This window comes from Squalius cephalus (genome assembly GCF_949319135.1).
Source record: "Squalius cephalus genome assembly, chromosome: 10".
Lineage (NCBI taxonomy): Eukaryota > Metazoa > Chordata > Actinopteri > Cypriniformes > Leuciscidae > Squalius > Squalius cephalus.
This window is the reverse complement of record NC_137131.1, coordinates 14,259,326-14,282,148: the sequence shown is the minus strand read 5'-3', so window position 1 is coordinate 14,282,148 and position 22,823 is coordinate 14,259,326.

Genomic DNA, 22,823 nt, shown 5'->3' with positions numbered 1-22,823 from the left:
GTTAAAAAAAAACTTTGAAACCTGCCAAAATGCATAAAAAGTTTTACATTTTTAGTTGAAAACGGTGTAGTGTAAATGGCCCCTAAATTATATTGCATATCACTGGCTCAATATTAGACCACAAAGAAAAAAGAATCAATGCAGTCCTCTAATAATATTTAGCTTAGTGTGACTATAAATACACCTTTGTGTTCAGAGTCCTGGCATGTTGACATTTGCATGAATCATTTGATTAGTTCTATTCAATACAAAAACACAGGCATTATGTATCTAACATGACAAAAGAATCAATGGAGATGGATGCTAGTGAGCTGCAGGGGGACATTAAGGATAATCTTACACACAGACTGTTCATAAATCACAGATGGAATTGCTAATCAAATCAAAGTGTGATGCACTAATCGAATCAAACTCTGTTTTAGCTAACATAGTGTCTCAAAGGCATCTCAAAATCATCTTAAAGGGTAAAAGTAGGCAAGAATATGTACGTGTTTGTGAAAATTAGATAATTAGCATCATTGTTATATGTCTTGTTATATATACATCATATGACTGATGCTTTTTTAAAGCAGTTAGTCTTTATCGAACAATAAAAGGGTAAAGAAGTGATGAATTTTGCATACAAATGACTTTTATTTTGTGATTATTTTTATTCCTCTCTATGTAAAGCACTTTGAATTGCTATAGTGTATGAAATGTGCTATATAAATAAACTTGCCTTGCCTTGCCTTACAAGCACCCCAAATGTATTCAGTTCAGGCAATTTAGACATTATTCACCATCCTCCTCTGACTCCCACCGACAGAGAGAGCGGTTGTATTATTAAATGAGATTTATCCCTCCCGTCACCAGTCTGCAGAAACCCTGCAGCTGTGCAGGCTTGTGAGGGTCCACACACTGGCACTGATGGCAGTAAAGTAAGCCATTCCTGGCCCGCTCTGTGACAGGTCTCATGGTTCTGGGTCACTCTCCTGGGAAGAGCAGGAACCTCAAAGGAGGAAACATCAACAAAAATGTGTCATGAATGCAATGACACCGTCTTAACTATACAAGGAGTCTTCTTAATTACACATACTGTTAAGACAGTCATCATAAATCTTCTTCAATGATTAATTAAGATACTCGGCAATTAGATGTCATCATATTTTTATAAACACAAGAATGCAATTACCGAAAGTCAAAAAGATTGACATGTATATTTTGAAATATATATATATGCATGCATACAATTTTGTTCATCACTAATAAAAGAAGAAGAAGCGAATATATTTTTTAACTCAGTTCTGTGAATGTATTTTTAAAAGACGGACACTGAGCTCCAAAGAGAGTTTTGCAAATATTCATGCGTTTCTAATGAAAGAAAAAAAAGCAAACGAATGCTGTCTTCCAGCTCTCTCCTCTTTCTCAATGTCCCGCTCAGCTCTTCCAGTGCTGATTGAAGAGGTGTGCCTGTGTATTCTCAGCCTCCATAAACATCCTCTCGGAGATGGTTTACTGGCAGCATATGTGCACACACAGCAGAGCCCTGAGCTGTAGCATACCACTGATACTTCAGAGAACAGGACAAACGTCTGTGGAAATCATCAGAAAATTAATGCAAGACAAGTGTAGGCCGCTTTTTACATTCTTAATGCTCTTTCACTTTCACTGTGTAAGATATTATACGTGTTTAGTGTGATATTTGATAAAAGCGGTAAGATACAATGTCTATTTCCATCTTTTGTCTCCAGAGGTATACATACACTACCGGTCATAAGTTTGAGGTGGGATTTTTTTATACTTTTATTCAGCAAAGATGCATTCAATTAATTAAAAGTAATAGTAAAGACTTTTAATACTGGTAACATTTTATAATAACTACATGCTATGAATCAATAGTTAAGCATTAGTTCATAATTTATAAAGCATTGATTAATAAGCAGTTTATAAATACCGCTACAAATGCTTTATTCCTGATTCATAAGCATATCCATAATGTGTTTATTAATTGTATTTTCATAATTTATTAATGATCAATTTATAATTTCTAAATTAAGTATTACATTATACAAACCAGTTTAGGAGTTGTTAGTGGTTCATAAGATAGATAGCAAGTGCAAGTAAATGATTAACAAAACTATTTAAATGTACATTTATACTTATTATTTAGACATAGTAATAGTTAATCAGTGTGTTAATGCTTTATTAACATGTATTCCTACTGTAATTCATGATTAGTTCAGGTAGTTATAAAACATCTAGTAGATGTCAGTTAACTATCTCATCTAGTGAGGACTATGCCTCAAGAAAGCTTTTACAAAGGAGATTTAAAGGCTCAGTTATCTTCTGCACTGCTGTTCTCTAATGTTTGAAAGTTACTGAGGTAGTTTTGACACTGAAATATTTTATTACATTATTATTGTTTTATAAAAAAACCTTTTATTCAGCAATGTTTACACTTTAAATAAATGTATTTTTATATCGGATTGCACAGTTATGTTTTCTGGAGGTGTGCAGGAATTTTTATTTTCAATGACATTAAAGAGGTTTATTGTTCATTTGATATCAAGTTACCAGTTGTACAGTTTTTTTTTGCATCTTGAAATAAATATTTCTATGTTCTGTATCACTCTGTGTTGTGTTTGTTTCCTTTTTCTGTTTAGAAGATAGCTGAGCCTTTAAATCTCCTTTGTAAAAGCTTTACGAGGCATAAATAGTCTCACTAGATGAGATAGTTAACTGACAACTACTAAATGTTTTATAACTACCTGAACTAATCATGAATTACAGTAGGAATACATGTTTATAAAGCATTAACACTGAGTACTATATGTCTAAATAATAAGATGTATAAATGTACATTTAAATAGTTTTGTTAATCATTTACTTGCACTTTCTAAATGATCTTATGAACCACTGACAACTCTTAAATAACTGGTTTGTAAATAATGTAATACATAAATTAGAAATGATAAATTGATCATTAATAAAGTAAGAAAATACAATTATTAAACACATTATAGTTATGCTTATAAAACAAGAATAAAGCATTTATAGCTGTATTTATAAACTGCTTATTAATACTTTATAAATGATGAATTGCACGCAGTTATTATAAAGTGTTACCAAATGATTTCTGAGGGATCATTGGAGACTTGATGGCTGCTAACAATTCAGCTTTGTCATTATACAATACAAAACTATATGTATGTATATATATATATATGTGTGTGTGTGTGTGTGTGTGTGTGTGTGTGTGTGTGTATTCACTTAAATGATAATTAATAGGTAATTTTCATTGCCATTTCATTGCCATATGTATATATATATATATATATATATATATATATATATATATATATATATATATATATATACATATATACATATGGCAATGAAATGGCAATGAAAATGACCTGTGTGTGTGTGTGTGTGTGTGTGTGTGTGTGTGTGTGTGTGTGTGTGTGTGTGTGTGTGTGTGTGTGTGTGTGTGTGTGTGTGTGTGTGTGTAGAATTTCACTTAAATGACAATTAATAGGTCATTTTCATTGCCATTTAAGTGAATTTACTGAACTTAAATATACAAGCTTGATAAAAATGATCATTCTAGAAGAAAATTTCAGATGTCACTTAGAGGCTTTTGCATCTGAACTCTTCATATATATATATATATATATATATATATATGCCATACAGTAATTGTAATGGATTTCAATATGATACACTGTATGTAATGACATGATACCATAATTACGATTTCATACTCACAAAAAGGTGCCACCACTGTTAAAACACATAACTGAAAAGAACATGGTGCCACCACAGTATTTTTTCTTTACATGGTTTAAAAGTCAAGTATTCAAAGATGTCTTTACTTTCAAAAGAGTCATACTAAGCAAGACCATTAGACCTATGGGCAACACATCTGAAAAACAAACTGGTTAAAGATCTAGTCTAGTAATTGAAATCCGGTAGATTTAGACCCCAGTAGGGATATAAATGAACTGCTGGCATTATTCCCTTTAGCCGGATGCTCCAGAAGGACTCTCCGTGCCATGATGTACAGAAAGTTGTTTCGGATAAAGGCATGGGCTAAATGCCAAATCAGAGTTATATAGTAAGTGTATATGGGGCACCAGACCAGAGTCACATGCTTATGTAAAGTTCACCTCACATCACAGTCTCCAGTATGACGTCACAGAGAGAAATCCTCTCTCTAATGCTAACCTTACATTGACCTTGGTGAGTCAGAGTTAACTCGTCTTTATGTCCAACCTAAAGTGTTGATCTCTGTGCATAATCCTACTTTCTGACAAGTAAATAGACTGCCTTATAGATGAGCATTCTGTCATTAGCTGACCAGAATGTAGAAGCTTACTAATGCGCTAACGTATTGCTAAAGCCTCTCACAGACCCCTTCTCAAGCTAAAGACTTCCTCTTGATGACTATCTAATTTTCCATCATAAAAGCAAAAGGAAATTACAGTGGGGAGCACCGTTTAAGAGAAGAATAAAGGGTATTGAAACTCGTCTAGCAATAGAAGTGATTAGAATGAAAGAACCATAATGGCCGTCTTAAACTCTGACCTTCAGGTGTCAGCTTTCTTAGACAGCTATAGGCTCATCCCTAGACCCTAAGCCGCCCTGTTGGCATGCTGCAGCTTTAACTCCAGCCGATTAGCCTCTTAGCTTGTCAGTTCTGTTAACGTATACCGTGTCAAAGACCATAAGTAGGATTTTGATTGTTCCAATGTATTAAAACAGTGATTATAGTCATTAAAAAAGATTTGTGTAGCTTGTTACAGCTGATCTTTGCTTTTTCATATTCTACGTCATTTAGTAATTTTAGAGAGACAACTTTGTAGTTTGAATGGAAATCGTTTCCACTACCTAACACAGACATAAAGGAAACGAACCTAAAGAAACTAACAAATCCATTTGTGAACAACTAAATGGTAAAATTCTCTGCACCAGAGGTTGCATTAACTGAACATTTTCCGTCATTGACTGAATTTTTTTTTTAGCAGTGAAGGAAAATCTGTCATTTTGACAGATTATTACACAGAGGATGATCTATTGTAACAGTAACTGTAATTCCCACCCCTGTCCAGTTTATCGAATGAATGACAGTTACCTCTGCATCAGTCTCCCTAGATGCATTTGATTACGCAATACGCGCAGATGAACACACAGATTAAATCCATGTTATAAAGTTATTAGCAAAATGCTCCTCTTCTAGCCGACTATGGAATGAACAAAATTGTGTTACGCGGCTTAGGTGAATAAATGATATAATATAATATAATAATATAATATAATATAATATTATATATCACACGGGCTGGGATTACAGCGTGCTGATATACAGCCATATTGCACGGCTACGTGTTTGATATTGCGTTTATTCAACAGTTTGACGGCACAAGTGAGTAAATAAATAAGAAACAACAACGGAGTGTCTTTAAACCACTCTTTTGTGCAGAATCACTTGTGCCATGGATTCATATCTCAAGTTGGCAGTTTGACAGTTGAGCTCAAGCCTCCGTACTAATTCTAAAACGTCACTTTAGAACTAGTAACAAAGGAACGTTGCGCCTCTTCATTGAAGCTTGATGTATTATGTAAAGTAGAAGAGAGAGATTAAACGACTTTATACAAAGGTTCTTTCTGGTTCTCGATTCTGATTGGCTGAGAGCCTTTTCCAGCCGTGCGATAACCGTTTCACTGTTTGTATTAATCCGCTTGCGGTGACTGTCATGGCGGTTGAGCCATATTTTATTACCTGCATCTGATATAGCATTCATTCTTCAAGTCGATATCCATAATATCATTTCCATTATAAAAAAATCAGTTTGAATGTCTGTTGAGGAAAGCGATATCTTTGTCTTTGTCCTTTTAAAAGATTTCCCATGACAGCGCTAAAACAACTTCCTTGTTAACAACCATCTAATGCTGCCATCTAATGGTGTAATAATGTAACTCTCACTGAAGTCGAAATCACAATGAAAAACGGACACTATCTCAATTTCAAATACAGCATATTATTTATATGAAACAATATTTATTATTGAACAATAATATTTAAAGCAGCACTCAGTAGCTTCGGGATTTCTTCGCTGTATTCTTTCTTTTTGCTCGCAGGTTTTTCTCTAGAGCTCCCCCCACAGCTTCGGAATAGATATTTGACAACACTGTGGTAAAAACTCGTTGGTGATTCTCAGACACCAGAGGCTATAGATCAACGACATCAAAGCAGATGGGACATTCTTTAAAACGTCTTCTTCATTCGGGTTCGGACAGCGTGAGTGAGCGCAATAATGACAGCATTTTAGCAGATTTCTTTTGGCCGTAAAGCAATTGTTTACATCGCGAGACCTGATATCACGCGAGACTTCCTGACGCGGCGGCCGGCGACCCGCCGGCTCAAAGTTGCAAGTGCGTATTTTCCGCTCACGGGCACCAGGGGGGTGCGAAACGACCACCATTCAACCCGAAATAAGTAATATAACCATTCCAATGACTCCGAAGCTGTTCAGTTAAGGTAAAAAAAGTTACTTAGTTCACCTTTAAATGAACAACAATAGCCATTATAAAAGACAATAGTAAAAAACAAAAGCAAACAATTCAGTCAAACGTACAAAAGCAGCACTCTAGTTTTTTAAGTGAAATATAGCCTAAATATAAAGTTATGAAACTTAATTTTCCCCTTAACCCAAATCGATTTGTTCTGGAACAAGTAATAGATTAATAAGACCAAAGATTGCCGTTTTGATATAACCCAAATGAATTATACCTCGTGTTTAAACACTATCTACATAAGAGCCAGCGACAAATGCCCAAAGGACAAAGCTGTTCTCAGTGGGAACATGAGCGCTGAATGAGGGCTGAACAGCCGCTGGCGGCCTGGAGCTCACATTTGCAAAAGAGTCTAAACGAATTGTAAAATAGGTGCTATGTTTTATGTGAGTCACATATTTAAGGTCTAAATAACAACATTATCGCCTAAAAACTACACTGCGTGACAACAACAGTAGTATTTGTAAAAAATATGGTGGATTTGCTCGACCGCCATGACAGTCACCGTAAGTGGAGTAATAGCAGAGAATGATATTATGGATATCGACTTGAAGAATGAATGCTATATCAGATGCAGGTAATAAAATATGGCTCAACCGCCATGACAGTCACCGCAAGCGGATTAATACAAACAGTGAAACGGTTATCGCACGGCTGGAAAAGGCTCTCAGCCAATCAGAATCGAGAACCAGAAAGAACCTTTGTATAAAGTCGTTTAATCTCTCTCTTCTACATAATACTTCAAGCTTCAATGAAGTGGCTCAAATCCCACCAGTAAAAATGATATAATGTATAATGTAAATATTATATTATATTATATAGATCTTTCTGGTTCTTGAATCTGATTGGCTGAGAGCCCTTTCCAGCTGTGTGATATTCCCCCAGTAGGCTATCAGCAATGGAACCGTTTCACTGATAGCCTACTGGGGGAATATCGCACAGCTGGAAAGGGCTCTCAGCCAATCAGATTCAAGAACCAGAAAGATCTATATAATATAATATAATATTTACATTATACATTATATCATTTTTACTGGTGGGATTACCTCCCGGAAATGAGTTTTTGCAGGGTGGGATGTCTGTAGTTGCCTGTTCAGATACAAAGGTGGTGTTTTAGTGGTTTAACCCATGGGTGAGTCCACTATAAAAAATTTGCATATATTGATTTTTCGCATAGCCTACCGTTTTCCCGTTATTTTCTTTGTCGAGCACCTAACCCTGAGCATATTTTTGCCGGTGATGTGCGTGCTTTGGTCCTGTTTTGCAGTGTTTTAATGGCCTCCACTGTCACCATGGGGAAAAAAACAAAGAAATATTCATCTGCTTCGTGTGGTGTTGAACATGAAAAGGGATGCACAGTCTCTGTTCATCTGTTCTCTTCATAAATAAATAAATGCATAATCTAGCCTATATGCTCTTCCTGTAAGTTCACGATTAAAAATGAAAATGTGAATGAAAACAGAAGCTATTAAGCTGAGGCTTGGTTTCACAGACAGGGCTTAGACTAATCCAGGAGTAGACCTTAGTTATTACATTAGGACATTTAAGTAGCTTTTAAACTTGCCTTTAAGAAAAAGTATTACTGGTGCATCTTGAGACAAAACAATGGCACTGACATACTTTAAGATATGTCAGTGCAAGTTGCTTTCAGTTAAAAATGTCTTTTTAGCCTGGGACTGTCTATAAGCCTTGTCTGTGTACAGGGCATAAATGTCTTATTAAAATATGAAAATTAAAATGACGGGTAATAATAGATTATGACTGAATTTTTACGACCCTGTAGATCAAATTTTTACAACTCTGTCCATCAGATTGCAAAAGTTAAACGCAACCTTTGCTCTGAACTCTATATTTATGGCAATTATGCAAAATACAATTATCAGTTTTGGCAAAGAAATCACTCTAAGCTTTTGAAAAACCTGCTGAACATATTAATCAAAAGTCTGCTTTAAACATTTATATGTTCCTTTCAAAGGAACCTTGGGATAATAAAACACTGAATTGTCCTGCTCATCTAAACATCTAAATATTTTATTATTTTGACACATTCATACACAAAGATATACTCCATGAATAGCATCCTAATTCAGTCTATCATAATTGTTTGTGTTTGCACGGCACTTCTTTTCTTATTTCGTGGCACATGACAGAAAAAAGGAGAGAAATGTCAGCAGTAGTCATTTATTCACCCATTAAATCGCTAAGTGTGACAGACCTCTGACAGAAGGGGGAGATTTCAGAAAAAAAAAAAAAAAAAACAACAGTGGGTACTGACAGTGTGACAACCCTGACCAAAATCGAGTCGTTTCTGGGCAGCTAGTGAGACGTCAGCCTTAGGCAATAAAAGAGCCAGAAAGAGAAACAACCACTCTCCACTTTGGATAACTTGAGTGTGTGTGTAAGAGGATTGTTCACAGCTAGTATCTACAATAAACAGGCCTATAACCAGCTGACAACCACAGGGCTGCATACAATGTAACCTGAACAAAAAGATAAAAATAAAGCTGTTAAAGAAAGAAAGATCACTAAAACAATAGTTTTGTCAAGAAACTATATAGGTGAACAGAAGGCCAATTACAGACTACAGCTACTGTAAATAATGCTGAGTGCTTAAATAATGTTGAGTGTCCGTTCAGAGTTCAGAATTGTCATTATATTTGCTCATTGTGTATAAAACCAAACCGAACAACTAATTGTTAATGTATTGACAAAAGATTTTTGGACAATAATCGCCAGCCGCTACAATTGATTTGGATCTATTTGATAAAATAATATATTGTTTTATAATTATTCACCCCATTGTTTCTCACAAAGAGGCATTAAACCTGTGACGGTCATGAGTTGCTATAGGATGCACATGGATGTGAGTGGCTTGGTTGTCATGGAAATTATGCATAACTTGGATAGCTATATCATCCCTTAAGAAATCAACCAATATATTTACATTTACACAAAGCCAATGAAAAAGGGATCTGATGATTCAAACATACAGTAACTGGAAAAAATAGATATTCTGAGAGTGTAAGTGTCAGGAGAGAGTGAGGATTCAAAATGCGGAGTATATAAACGGCTTTATTTAATAGAAAAATTAAACAAAAACACTGACAAAACTGGGAAAACAGGGCTGGGGTAAAGCACGCAGATGAGACACGAGAGGGCAAAACGGGACCACTTAACAGGGTGACACACACAGAGAAACAACCACAATGAACCAGCACAGGACAGGACAGGTCCTGGACACTTTCCATGTTTTCACTGTTTTACGGTAGGAGGCGCTATTACACATCTTCTAAAAGATTACTGAATCTCCTGATCAAAACACAGGTGAAGAAGAAGCAGAATAAAAGAGATCTCATATTCAAACATGAAATGGAAATGGAAGGATGCGTGCACCAAAGTTCTGGGGAAGAAAGTGAGGGAGCAGAAGGAGTGGATGACGAAGGGAACATGGGAGAAGATAGAGAAGAGGAGGGAGCTGAAACAGAAAATCAGCAGAAGCTGCGACCAACAACAGAAGACAGACCTCAGAGCACAGTATTGGGAGGCGAACCGGGAAGTGAAGAAGAGCACAAGACAGGACAAAAGACAATTTGTACACAACTTGACAGAAGAGGCATAAAGAGCAGCTAAGCAGAACAACATGAGGAGAGTGTACGAGATTACCCAGGCCTTGTCAGGGAAGAGTTTCAACCCGAGTAAGTCAGTCAAGGACAAGAATGGGAGAACCATCACAAGTGATGAGGGGCAAAGGAAAAGATGGAGGGAACATTTTGAAGAAATTCTTAACAGATCACCACAGCAAACAGTTCCTGACATACCACCAGCAGAAGAACCCCTCTCTATCAACACCAACCCACCAACCAAGGCAGAGGTCATCAAAGCCATCAAGTCCCTGAAGAACGGCAAGGCACCAGGCCCTGACGGCATCCCCCCAGAAGCTCTAAAGACAGATGCGGCAGCAGCAGAGATGTTGCACCCCTTCCTGGTGAAGATATGGGAACAGGAGCAAGTGCCGGCCGACTGGAAGCTCAGGTACTTGGTAAAGCTTCCCAAGAAAGGTGACCTTTCCCAGTGCTGCAACTGGCGAGGAATCATGCTGCTGTCCATCCCCAGCAAGGTGCTGACCAGAATCATCCTAGAGAAACTGAAGGAGGCTCTAGATAAGAAGCTGAGAGCAGAACAGGCAGGATTTAGACAAGATCGATCATGTATAGACCATATCGCCACTTTGCGTATCATCATCGAGCAATCCATCGAATGGCAGACTCCTTTGTACACGACCTTCGTTGACTTTGAAAAAGCGTTCGACAGTGTCGACAGGGAGACCATCTGGAAGCTGATGCAGCACTACGGAATCCCGCAAAAGCTCATAAACATCATCCAGCAGCTTTATGAGGACTCATCTTGTCAGATTATCCACAACGGGAAGCTGACAGACCCCTTCGCAGTGAAGACAGGAGTGAGGCAAGGTTGTATGCTCTCGCCGACAATTTTTCTGATCGTCATAGACTGGATCATGAGAAGAACCACAGAGGGCAGAAACACCGGCATCCAGTGGACCTTTACCAAACATCTAGAGGACCTGGATTTTGCGGACGACGTCGGCCTCCTGTCCCACAAGCAGCAGCATGCACAGTCCAAGCTAACGCGAGTAGCAGAGGAGGCAGAGAAGACCGGCCTGAAAATCAACATCAAGAAAACAGTAGTGATGCGGGTGAACAACCGACTACATCAGCCACTGCCGCTACAGGGAGAAGACCTGGTGGAGACCGACCGCTTTGTGTACTTAGGAAGCGTGGTCAACATTGATGGCGGCGCAGACGATGACATTAAGAGCCGGATTAGCAAAGCAAGGGTAGCGTTCAACACCCTGCGGCCCATCTGGAACTCCAAGGCCTTATCCCAGCGCAGCAAAGTCTGCATCTTTAACACCACGTGAAAGCAGTCCTCCTCTGTGGGTCCGAAACATGGCGGGTTACCAACACCATCACCAACAAGATACAGACATTTGTCAAGAAGTGCTTGCGCCACATCCTCAACATCAGGTGGCCTGAGAAGATTTCCAACACAGACCTATGGAGCAGAACCAACCAGAACCCAGTCGGTAAGGACATCAAGAAAAGAAAATGGGGGTGGATAGGTCACACACTTCGCAAAACCAGTCGACAACGTCACAAGGCAAGCACTAGACTGGAACCCACAAGGAAAAAGGAAAGTGGGACGGCCCAAACAGATGTGGAGAAGGTCAGTCGAGAGCGAAGTGAAGGACGCCGGAGTGACATGGACTCAGCTGAAGAAAACAGCCCAGAACAGAGTGCGTTGGCGTGGTGTTGTTGCAGCCCTATGCTCCATAAGGAGCCTACAGGAATAAGCAAAGCATATTCAAACATATGCATATTATGTAAGATAACGCGATCATCAACATTAAACGGCATATACAGTAAATCTAAACTGCCTAATGTTTTTGAATGGGGGCGATTTCGAACACAGCTAGGTAGATTAAATAGGGAAAGAAATTAGGAGGGTAACCAGGGTGAGCAGGTGGGACAGATGAACCAGTAAAGACAAGAGACTGACCGAAGAGCACATGGCACACAGAAACAAACAAAAAGAAACAAACATGACTGAAGCCTTGTACTCACAAAAACACAAGAGACAGAAGAGAACAACCAAACCAAAAGTCAAACTTAAAGTCACAAAACAAAAGCATGTATATCTGCATCATATGTTAAAGAATGATAATGCAACCCGATCTCATGGCAATTCGTACATATTTTACGAGTAGCCCAATTCGTATGAATTCGTACGAATGACCTACCCCTGACTCCGCCCCTAAACCTACTCATCACTGGGGTTTAGACAAATCATAAGAATTCGTACGAGTGAGGTTGTACGAATTCGTACGACCCACATCGTACTCATGTTGGATAATAAGAAATGCCTCCTTTTTTCAGGACAACTGGAATCTGTCACAGTAATTGTTACCTAGTTTTTCACTAAATATCATTGTCTTCATTACTGAGGGTGTTGGATATGAGCATCACTAAATCATGTAAGACTGTTAATTGGTTACAGGGTATATTTATAGACTAATGGAATTACTGACTTGTTATTGTATTGTTGACTTGCATTATTAATGAATTATTTTATGTTTTAAATCAATATCCATTGTCTATATTGCCACTTTATCTCTAAAAAAATGTGGTAATAAAAAGGGGAAAATTTCTAGGCCTACTATGATTGCCAAGACAGTGATAAACCTTAGAGCAGGGCGAGAAAGAAAAAGATATGAAAAGATGAAGAAAGATGATTGTAGGCTGTGACAGGAAGAGTGTATAGATTGGCTTAGTGTGCTCATGGCTTTTAATTTCCCTGACTTGCTTTCCACCCTCATTGTGTGATGGATGAGAGGAGGCTTCAATCACAATTCACAACCTGATGAGACACATACATGCACTGCACACTCACACACTGACAACACATCACACATACAATATAAATCCATGCCGTAACGCACTGCCTTAAGAAGTTTGACAGTAGTTACTGCAGTGTGCTGACTGCTGATCCAAAGCTACTGCAATTTAACACGTACTGTTACCGCACAGCATACCATAATATGCTGTTACGGGGACCGTTAATAATAATAATATTAATAAATCCCACAAGTCCTGGCCATTTTGATTTATGGACAGTCCTTTATTAGTCCAGAATAAACATTTACATATATGAATAACATATGAACCTATGAATAATTAACATATGAATAATTAACAGACTCATTTCTTGTGGCCTTCTAAAGATGGTCTGGGTACTTGCATCTCTAACCTTTCTAGTGCTCAGCGGAAAATTTGGGCAGCATATAATACATGACTTTCAGCAAAGCATTCATCAAAACACCTTTTCTGCATTTTAATTTCTTAGAATCAGTGACACATTGGATGAGGTGATCTATCTTGTTCGATGGAGGGAGGCAAAGAGACGAAGACATGAATTCTGATGAGTGGCGGGACGGGCTCAGAGGAGGGTGTGTGGATATGCGTGGAGAGGCCGAGGTAATTAGAGGTCTTTTAGAGTAATTATTCAGTCATAACAGAGAGGAGATGTTTAGTCCAGACCTCTCATGTGAAAACATTAAGGCACATACACTGATTATACACCATTACTGGGGACCACTCGCGCTGCAAATAACCTACAGATGTTTATGCTGATTTCTGCCTGTCCATGAGTGTATTTATGGCCATTCGTTTGAAAGCGTTTTACACTGGACATACAATGGATTTATAGATTTTACAATGGATTTCAAGCGCAACCCAGAGCAAAGCTTAACAAAAAAGTTCACTAAGGCTGCATTTATTTGATCGTATTTTTTTTTTAAAAATTGGGAAAATACAGCAAAAACAGTAATATTTTGAAATATTATTACAATTTGAGATAACGTTTACAAATAACAACCTGTTGGCAAATTTACATAATTTGGCTGCTGCTACCAAGATAAAGATTTTGTGTCCAAAATACTGTATATAAAATACATGAGAAGCATTGTCTCCTAACTTTAATATTTTTGTACATATTATACAATTTAAATATGGCAACCCTATTTATTGTGCTATATGCATGATTATGTTGTTAGTTGTTTTATTATTATTTGTATGGTAAGTGGATATGGGGCAGAAATTAATTCACAAGGACAGAATATTGGAATAATGAGTGAACCATGATGAAAATGTGCACGCAGAACTTTGCAGAAAGTTTCAAAAATGTACTATAACAACAAACATTCTCCTTTTGGAGATACAGGGCACAATAATGAATGTATGAAAGTCAATGAAAAATGCATTTCATTGTCCCTTCAAGTGCTTAAATTGTGACATGGCACTGGGTATGCCATACTGTAGCCTGTTACAGCTGATTAGCACCACAGCTTTTTATGCGGGAGAGCGAATCCTGTAGAAACCTTTCGCCTGCCATCTGCTGGTTAGGGCTAAGTGGATGAGGTGATAATCCATTCACAGTCAATACATTTAAGAAGAGCAAAACAAGGGTAGATTTCCATATTACAGCTAAATGTGTTACTGGTGTCCTACAAGATCCTTCACAACATTAAAGTGATGAGGTAATGGAAAGAGACTGGAGGGATAGAAGAGAGATTATGACAAATGAATGATAAAAGGAGAGTAAAGGACGAGTAAAGTTTGAAATGAGAAATGAAAAAGGGAAAAAGAGAAGATGTAGGAGTGAGAGGGTGCATTGAGAATGATAATGCACCAGAAAAAGGCCAGAAATGCCAGTAAAAACGTTTCCATAAGTTGCCTTGATCCAAGCTTAGTCCCTTTTTTCTTTTGAAATTACGGATAACACTTTAGAATATTCCGTCATGGAACAGAATTCTAAAGTGAAAAGCATGATAACTGAAGTCATTGTAAGTTTTGAGTTTTTTTTGTAAGGTTCTGATAAGAGTTACATCCATCTAAAGGAACTACAAATTATTCAGAATTATTCAGGATCAGTATTGTGAAGATCATGGTTACTCACTAATGACTCAAGAGTTACCAAATCCATCAGGAGAAATTATTATCTAAAACCTCTAAAGCTGACAATGACTTCAGTTAGAATACTGTTCCAAATAATGAGTAATTCCTTCTAAATGATTTGATAATACTTGAGTCATTACTAGAGGGTTACCATGACCTTCACTTTAGAATTAATTACATTATGCATTTGTCACATTAATTATGAACCTGTAGTACTTCTTAGTTAGTAGTCCTCTGGGAGATATGAAAAAAATAGTAGTTACTGATTAGCTAATAATAAACTATACCACATTTAACGGAGAGCTACACTATTACTTATTCTTTAATCAGTTTAGTAAATTGTAGTTATAGAATGTTAATATTGCATTACTCATTTTTTCCTGTGTAGTTATAATGACAGAACAGTATTCTAAAGTACAGCTCTCGTGAGCTTGAGAAGCAAATCAGATAATCTGTTTGAATCAAGAGACATCTTCTAACTAGAGGCATTGAAAAAGTAAAACTGTAAAATGTTCTTTTATTAAATATTTTCGACCAATTCAAAATGATCTTCACACACATGCACGCACGCACGCACGCACACACATGTTGTGTAACTATGTGAAAAAAATCACATAACACTTTTTTCTCTGTTTGTGGGAAAATATTGATTGCCCCTTTCATTTTCACCTGGGGCAAAATTGAATTCTCTGCTTTGAAAATATTTGCCTCCCTTAAACAAATCAATTAATCTGTCCCTCCTGACTTACTCTCTGACTCACTGAATTTTTCGCTCTGTTGTCTGAAGTGGCCAGCACTTAAGAAAGCAGCTGCCTAACCCTATTAAGTTCTTCTGCAAAAGCCTGTTCTTTGGACTCCATTCAACTATAAGAACATGTTGGGATTTATCCAGCAAACTCCTCCCTGACATCTTTACATTACATTATGCAATGATCTGGGCACCACTGCTCCAATTACAAAACCAGAACAGCTTGATCATTTGAACAAGCTCTACCTGAGCTTTAGAGGATAAAAGAAATGAAGGATATGGGGTAAAGCAGGGAATACTACCCGCTCAGAATGCAGGGGCTTTGTTCTTACATATGCAGTTCCATGTGTTTCCACAGGGGGCCAGCAAGACAGCCACTCAAATACAGTCTATTACACTGAGTAATATTTAGCCTTTCATTTATATTTTTCTCTACCTCAATTATACAGCATTTTTGAGTGGATGAATGGATGGATGAAAAAATGAGACTGGAGACTGAATCAAATGTAACTGATCTTGAATGAGAAATACAGTGTCTGTCTTTGTATGTCACATGACTCAATCAAATACTGCCCTCCCATGGCTTAAGTCTGTAACCATCAATACAATGCAAAGGGGATTATTATTCTTTGTTGATGACATAGTTTGTCACTAAAGGGCATTGGGGTGTCTCTTACCCCTCTCTTACAAAACCAAAGCACTGAAAAGACTAAAACTATTCATATGAGCAGCAATGCAGCTCAGTATAGCCTGTAGTCTTGGCTTCAGTCCTGCTGTTCTGTTATAGCCTATGCTTAAAGGCTGCACTAATGCTGTTTTCACATATAGATGAATAGATGGAGAAAAGACAAGAACTTAAACTTTCTGAGGTCTGAACTTAGACCTGCATTATAGATATAGCCAGTCGGGATTTTCAAAAACATAGAACCTTGATTAATTATTAATAATATCAAGACTGCAGTCTTGGCCCAAACACTGTTGATTCTCTGCTATCAAATTTTAATGTTCTATCAGCCCTGTAATGTAGAAGATGGTGTGACCAGAGAGAAAATAAAATAAAAGAGAGAGAGAAAAAAAAAAGATGCATCAGTTGACTGTTAGAGGCCACGGCAAATCTCAAGAGATACAAGAGCAGGAGCATCTGTGTTTCTGGGGCCAAGAAGTGAAAGCGAGCAGGGAGACCACCTGCAGGTGTGTTTGAGCATATGTACCTGCAGGTGTGTATGTTTTGGAGGGGTTCCTCTCTCACCTTTCCCCAGGGAGCTGGGCTCTCGTGCAGGGAAGACAGGATCTTTTATCTTGGCTGATGTCCCAATCAATCAGAGTGACAGTGATGGAGACCCCAGTAGCCAGACCCTCATACAGACCCAACTCTCCCATCTGTCATTATTAACCCCTACTGAGGGAGAGTTTTGAGACTTAACCACAACTATTTATTCAGTCAACATGAAAGAAAAACAAAGCCATTTCATGAAGATTATCTGCACAGTTGTTCAAAGGAGAAAGACAGAAAAAAAGATTTAAAAAAAAATGTTCATCTAAATAATGACTTACAACTGCTTACTGTGTAACCAAAGAGGTGTAGAAAAAACATCTGAAAAATGTATAGAATTATAGATCTTTTTACATCTCTATTCTGATTGGTCAATGGTGGGATTCATGCTGTCAAATATGATCTCTGGCACTGAGTAGGCTACAGTCGTCATGCACTCCCTCACTCTCATAGGGCCTGTCCAAAAACCCACACACGCGATCTTTGCACTTGACTACTTGTCTACTTACACAACGTATTTCCTGCATTTGGCCCGTGTCCAAGTAGGAGTGAAGACTGCAAGTGCGTTAGAACTTTTAATTATCAGATGGGACACACTTATAGTGTTGGAAAATTGAAATTGCTTACAGAGCTTTATTTTGATTTTCAATACTTTGCATTTTAAAATAAACTTCTAATTGTCTGTTCAGTACTGTCCAAATTTTGGTGCTTCTAATTAAGTGATAAAAAGCAGTTGCAAATGTTGTACAAAATACACATAGCGTACTCATCTTTGCACCAATAAAATGTGCAAGACTTTATGTTTTACAACCAAATTATATGTTATCTCTAATTAATAGAACTTATACAGTGGAATGTTTTTCTCGAAATCTCACGACTGCAGGCACTTGAATTCCTGAACATAATGCATGATGGGATATGCTTTGCCTCATATACTACTCTGAATTGGTATTCAAGATAGTGTGGGTTTAGGGCACAGCACTTGGGCATTTTTTGCGCACTTACTTCCTTACTTATGTCCATTTTTGTGCCTACCACTTTTTGAAAGCCAGTGAAAAATTAGTGTGTGGAAGGGTTACAAGAGAAAGAAAAGGCATCTCCAATCTGACATTCTTCATACTTCATATGCAAAATCTGATTTTGCCAACCGATTTCAAAGACCTAGATACTGCTGTCTCTGCTTGCCAAGCGGCAAAAAACACAAATGGCTGTAGAACAAATAAGCTCATTAATGCTGCCTTCAAATGCTTTCGGAATTTTCTTACTTCCCACTTCTGAAGTCGTGATTACGAGCTCGTCACATTCAAGTGCTTTAATTGCTGTCGGAAAGAACAGGAACCATGGAGTACGAAAGGTTCTATTATTTGAGGAAAAATATATTAAAGCTAATTCATTGACAACTAGCCTATATAAACATTCACCTATCGCTTTCATTTGTCAGTTTGCTGACGATTCTGGAATTTCTGTCAAATACAGGATATTTCTAGCCTGACGTCGTCATACTCAGATTCTAGTCAGAATGAACTTCCCGACCTAAAAATGTTGTGGGCGGGGCTAAGTTCGGCTGGCATCCAGGCTAGGATATTTCTGTTGTGTATAATACATACAGTGCGCTTCAAATGATTATTAATGATTATTCATATGTAAATATGTGCTACTTTAACGACAAGACAGGACGATGTTGTGTGAAACAATAATAAAGAATACCAGTCACAGCAGCAATCGTTCTCCCCTCTGCCATGTTTAAAGTTTGTAGCCTGCCCATCTCTGGAACTTATTGGGTATCAAAATTATCCTCGAACTTCTCAGTGCGACATTCATGTCAAATACGGCATTCATGTCCAATTTTTAACTAGGAAAATCGTATTTATGATAATTCCGAATGCATGTGAGGGCAGCATAATCTCTAGCTATTCAGTAAAGCTTTTAGAGAATCAGCGTAGCCTACTATTGGTGCGTTCAAGTCCTCCTGGGAAGTTCATATTTACGAGCTGGGAAGTCGTGTTTACGATTATCGGGTGCGTTCTTGTCACTTTTGTCGGAGCAATGGTGATGTACTATCTCTTAATTAAGTGTACACAAAAATACAGCGAGGTTTTAAACTCTACTTACAGAAAATTAAGATCAAAGATTGTGCATCAGGTGTGTTTTGCTTTTTTAGTGTTTTTAATTCATTTATGAAACCACAGTAAATTTTATCATTACATATTGTTATTACAAAACCATTATATTTTGTGCCGGCAATTAATTTGTTGCCTGACAATATCACTGCTAAATAGCCTACCTATAAATATTGTGGTATTCCTCAATGTTTCTCACTGACATGACCACCAAATTGTAAACATCGGGGATTAAAGAAAATCCCGAGCTTCCCACTCGTATTTACGACTTTGTGGTGGCGTTCATGTGCGTTCAGCTCAATCTTTTTTACATGACTTTAACACACTATATATGGTGGCCATGACAACTTCATGTGCTCGCTGCTTCTCTTTAAAAAGAACTTTTAAGTTTCATCATGAATATTTAAAGCAGGATTCTCTAAAGCCGAAGTCCTTATAGTTGGGTAAACAGGAGATGACAACAAATAGGCCTATATTTTTTTGTATTCCCATTTGCTCCAGGCCCCTTGTCACATTTCCGGGGTTCTCAGTCGTCATAGCATACGTAAGCTTCTATAGTGCTGAACGGGAGATAACAGTAAACATCATTTTTGTATTACGATTTCCTGGAATATCAAAAGAAAAAAATAATCCATGATAGGGCTTGCACGACTTTCCAAGGGATAAAATATCGAGATTATGTAGGTCAGAAAGAAAGATAATTTTAAGAAAGAAAGATAAGAGAAAGATAATTTCCCATCATTCCCTCAGCCGTTTTATAAGAAACACCCTTCCAGCAGTGCTAATTCTTTCTTTTTTTGACATTTACTTCCAAGGTAAGTATAGCGTTATAAATGTGTATTCATTTTTTTTTTTATTAAAATATGAAAAACTTTACTATTTGATAACTGTGGATAAGCATCATAACAGTCACTGAAAAGGGTCCACGGACAATAATGGACCTCATAAGTCTTCACGCCTTAACTGACCATTTTCCCAGGGAGGCAGCTGATTTCCTATACCTGTGTTTCGTGTCTTTGTATCTTTCATTGGATTCTTTACCATCATCACACACTAAAATAACTGAGTTAAATCAAAGCAGTAATGTTCATTTATTTATTTGTTCATGATTAAAGTGAAAGAGAATATGCGCTGAACGAAAGCCAGTAGTGTGCGGAACATCTCTATTTGAGCACACTCATGTAGGCCTATTGCAAAGCGTAAAACACACCGTGTGCTTCTCCAGACAAATTCTGTTTTTTCTTGTGAATCTTCAGGGATTTTTCCAATATTTCTCAACTTCCATACTCCATTTCTCCTTGTCCATATTTGGTAGCCTAATTAATAAACATAAGTTGCGGTACCATTGAATGAAATTTCAGTGTGGGCGGAGCTACCTGGTGTGACACGGCAGAAAGAAAAGAAAAAAAAAACAAGAAAAAAACCCCAAGCAACCAACTAAATAGTGTTGCTTAAATTGTCGCAGTTTTGCCTGGTTAATGTTCATAAAAAATAATGAATTGAAAAAAATAGAATAAATAAACACTGCATGGGTCCGAATACAATAATAGGATGTTCTCCCTGCCTGTCAACATACAGTATGCATTTCCATACCTCCTCGCACCCAGTTCACAGTCTGCAATTTACTTAGTTTCTTTTAGGTTCAAGCCTTTCTAATGACCTTCCAGCCACAGTTCACTCACAATTTCTTTCAGATCCTTCCTTCCTTTCACCATTTCCTTGGCATGCAGTATTAGCCGAGCTGAAATCCCAATACCCCAGTCTATTTCTCTTCTCCACGGGCTAATTTATTGCTCTCAGCAACTGAACTTTCACACTATTTGCCTGGCAGGCAACATCAAGTCTGCAAACTGTACAAATTATGTTGTACATTCATCACACAGAATAAGGCTCATTAAACGTGGCACGTGGTACCACAGAGAGCAATTACCCTATAATGCAGCTTCCACCATTCTTCTATGCCATACAGGTAAAACTAATTGCTAACATCTAATATCAGTTTGAACTGATCAAAGCATTTATTATGTATCCTATTATCTATTCTAGAGGACCCGAGTAAGTTTGGAGGGTTAACGTTCAACGTGGCTCATGCTCGTAAATAAGACACAATGATTCATGTATCTGCGTTCAGACTTGTCACATTTAAATTGAATCAATAGGCAGTGAAACCTCTCCTTCCTTTCAATTTCTTCGAGAAAACTTGGAGGTGAAAAAAGTGAGAGAATTGGGGAAAATAAATTCTGAAATAGGGGAGAATTATTGCCCCCCTGAGGCCCTGCCCTCCTTCGCTTTTCTTCTGAAATCCATTTGGCCTGGTCCCCCCATTAGGCTGGCTGTCAGGCAGTGGATGCTGGGATGGGCGGCTGTGTAGAGAGAGGCAGGAATGGAATGAATTTACCCGGTCATGTAGAGCGGGTGTCAGAGAGAGACTCAGCCAGCAATCCATCAGTGGCACCAGCGTCCTGTCAGAGGGGGGAGAGGAAGCGACACATTGGGTCAACAGAGGATCTTCATTCTCCAGCGGTTTGCATGCCATAGGGAGATGGTAAGCCAGAGGGTCTGAGGAGCAGGTTTAAGTGTGCACATTTTAGGCCTGCTAATGGAAAACTGGTAAATGAAGGCAGGACAGGATCCAATTATCCCCTATGGTGGGCACCTTTTAAGCAAGCCAGCTAACCTTTGACCCCCTTGTCTTTGGCCTCAGGGCATACTGCTCTCGAACATAACCCATCTGAAAAAAACACACACCAGAATGTATCGGGCTTCATTATTGCCGCCTTGTCAGTGCTTAGCCATGGCATGCTATGTCTATTAACATGGTGTATACATCCTGTGAGGACTGTCTTCTACATTCATTAAGGCAATGAATTCCCCGAAACAAGCTTATGACAGGTGGGTGAGCAAATACCTATAATAACTGTCCATAGGGATCCATTCAACATGCTTAAATGAAGGGGAGTGAATTCCTCGATTCTAAAAGCTAAAATATGTCCAGATTTCTTACTCCACATTTAACGGATTCAAATACAACTGCCTGATGGAAAATGCAACCTTTTATGGATAGACTAAATATGTTAATGGAACAAAAAATGTCCAGATAAAGTTTTCGTAGAGCTTTAGACAAACTGACTACTTAGATACATTCTTTACTCAATCTATATTGTACTAAAATGACAAGGACAAATATATACTTTTCTATATTTCTTCAAGTTTCGCTTATGCTGATGAGTACTATACTTGAAATTCATTATTGCAGTACTGTAGCTCATACTGTTAGCTCAATCATTTCTGTGGCACATACTGTAACCTGTTGCAGTGTGTTTTGAGTGGCCTGACATTAAATCAGTTTGTCTACGTAATGGAGGACGGGAGTGTTTTAAAAACTTGTTTGAAAACACCCATTATTTTTTGCAATTCTATTTGGTGCTAACAGTTAGTTATGCTCAGTTAGGCTCATTTAACAAGCATGAAAACATTGTTTAAACCCTTTCCAATAAAGATCTGTAAAGCTTATGTGGATTTTACAAATGTATCTTTTAAAAACCTGAAAAAGGGATGTTTCTTTTTTTGCTGAGTTTATATACTGTAAACAAAAA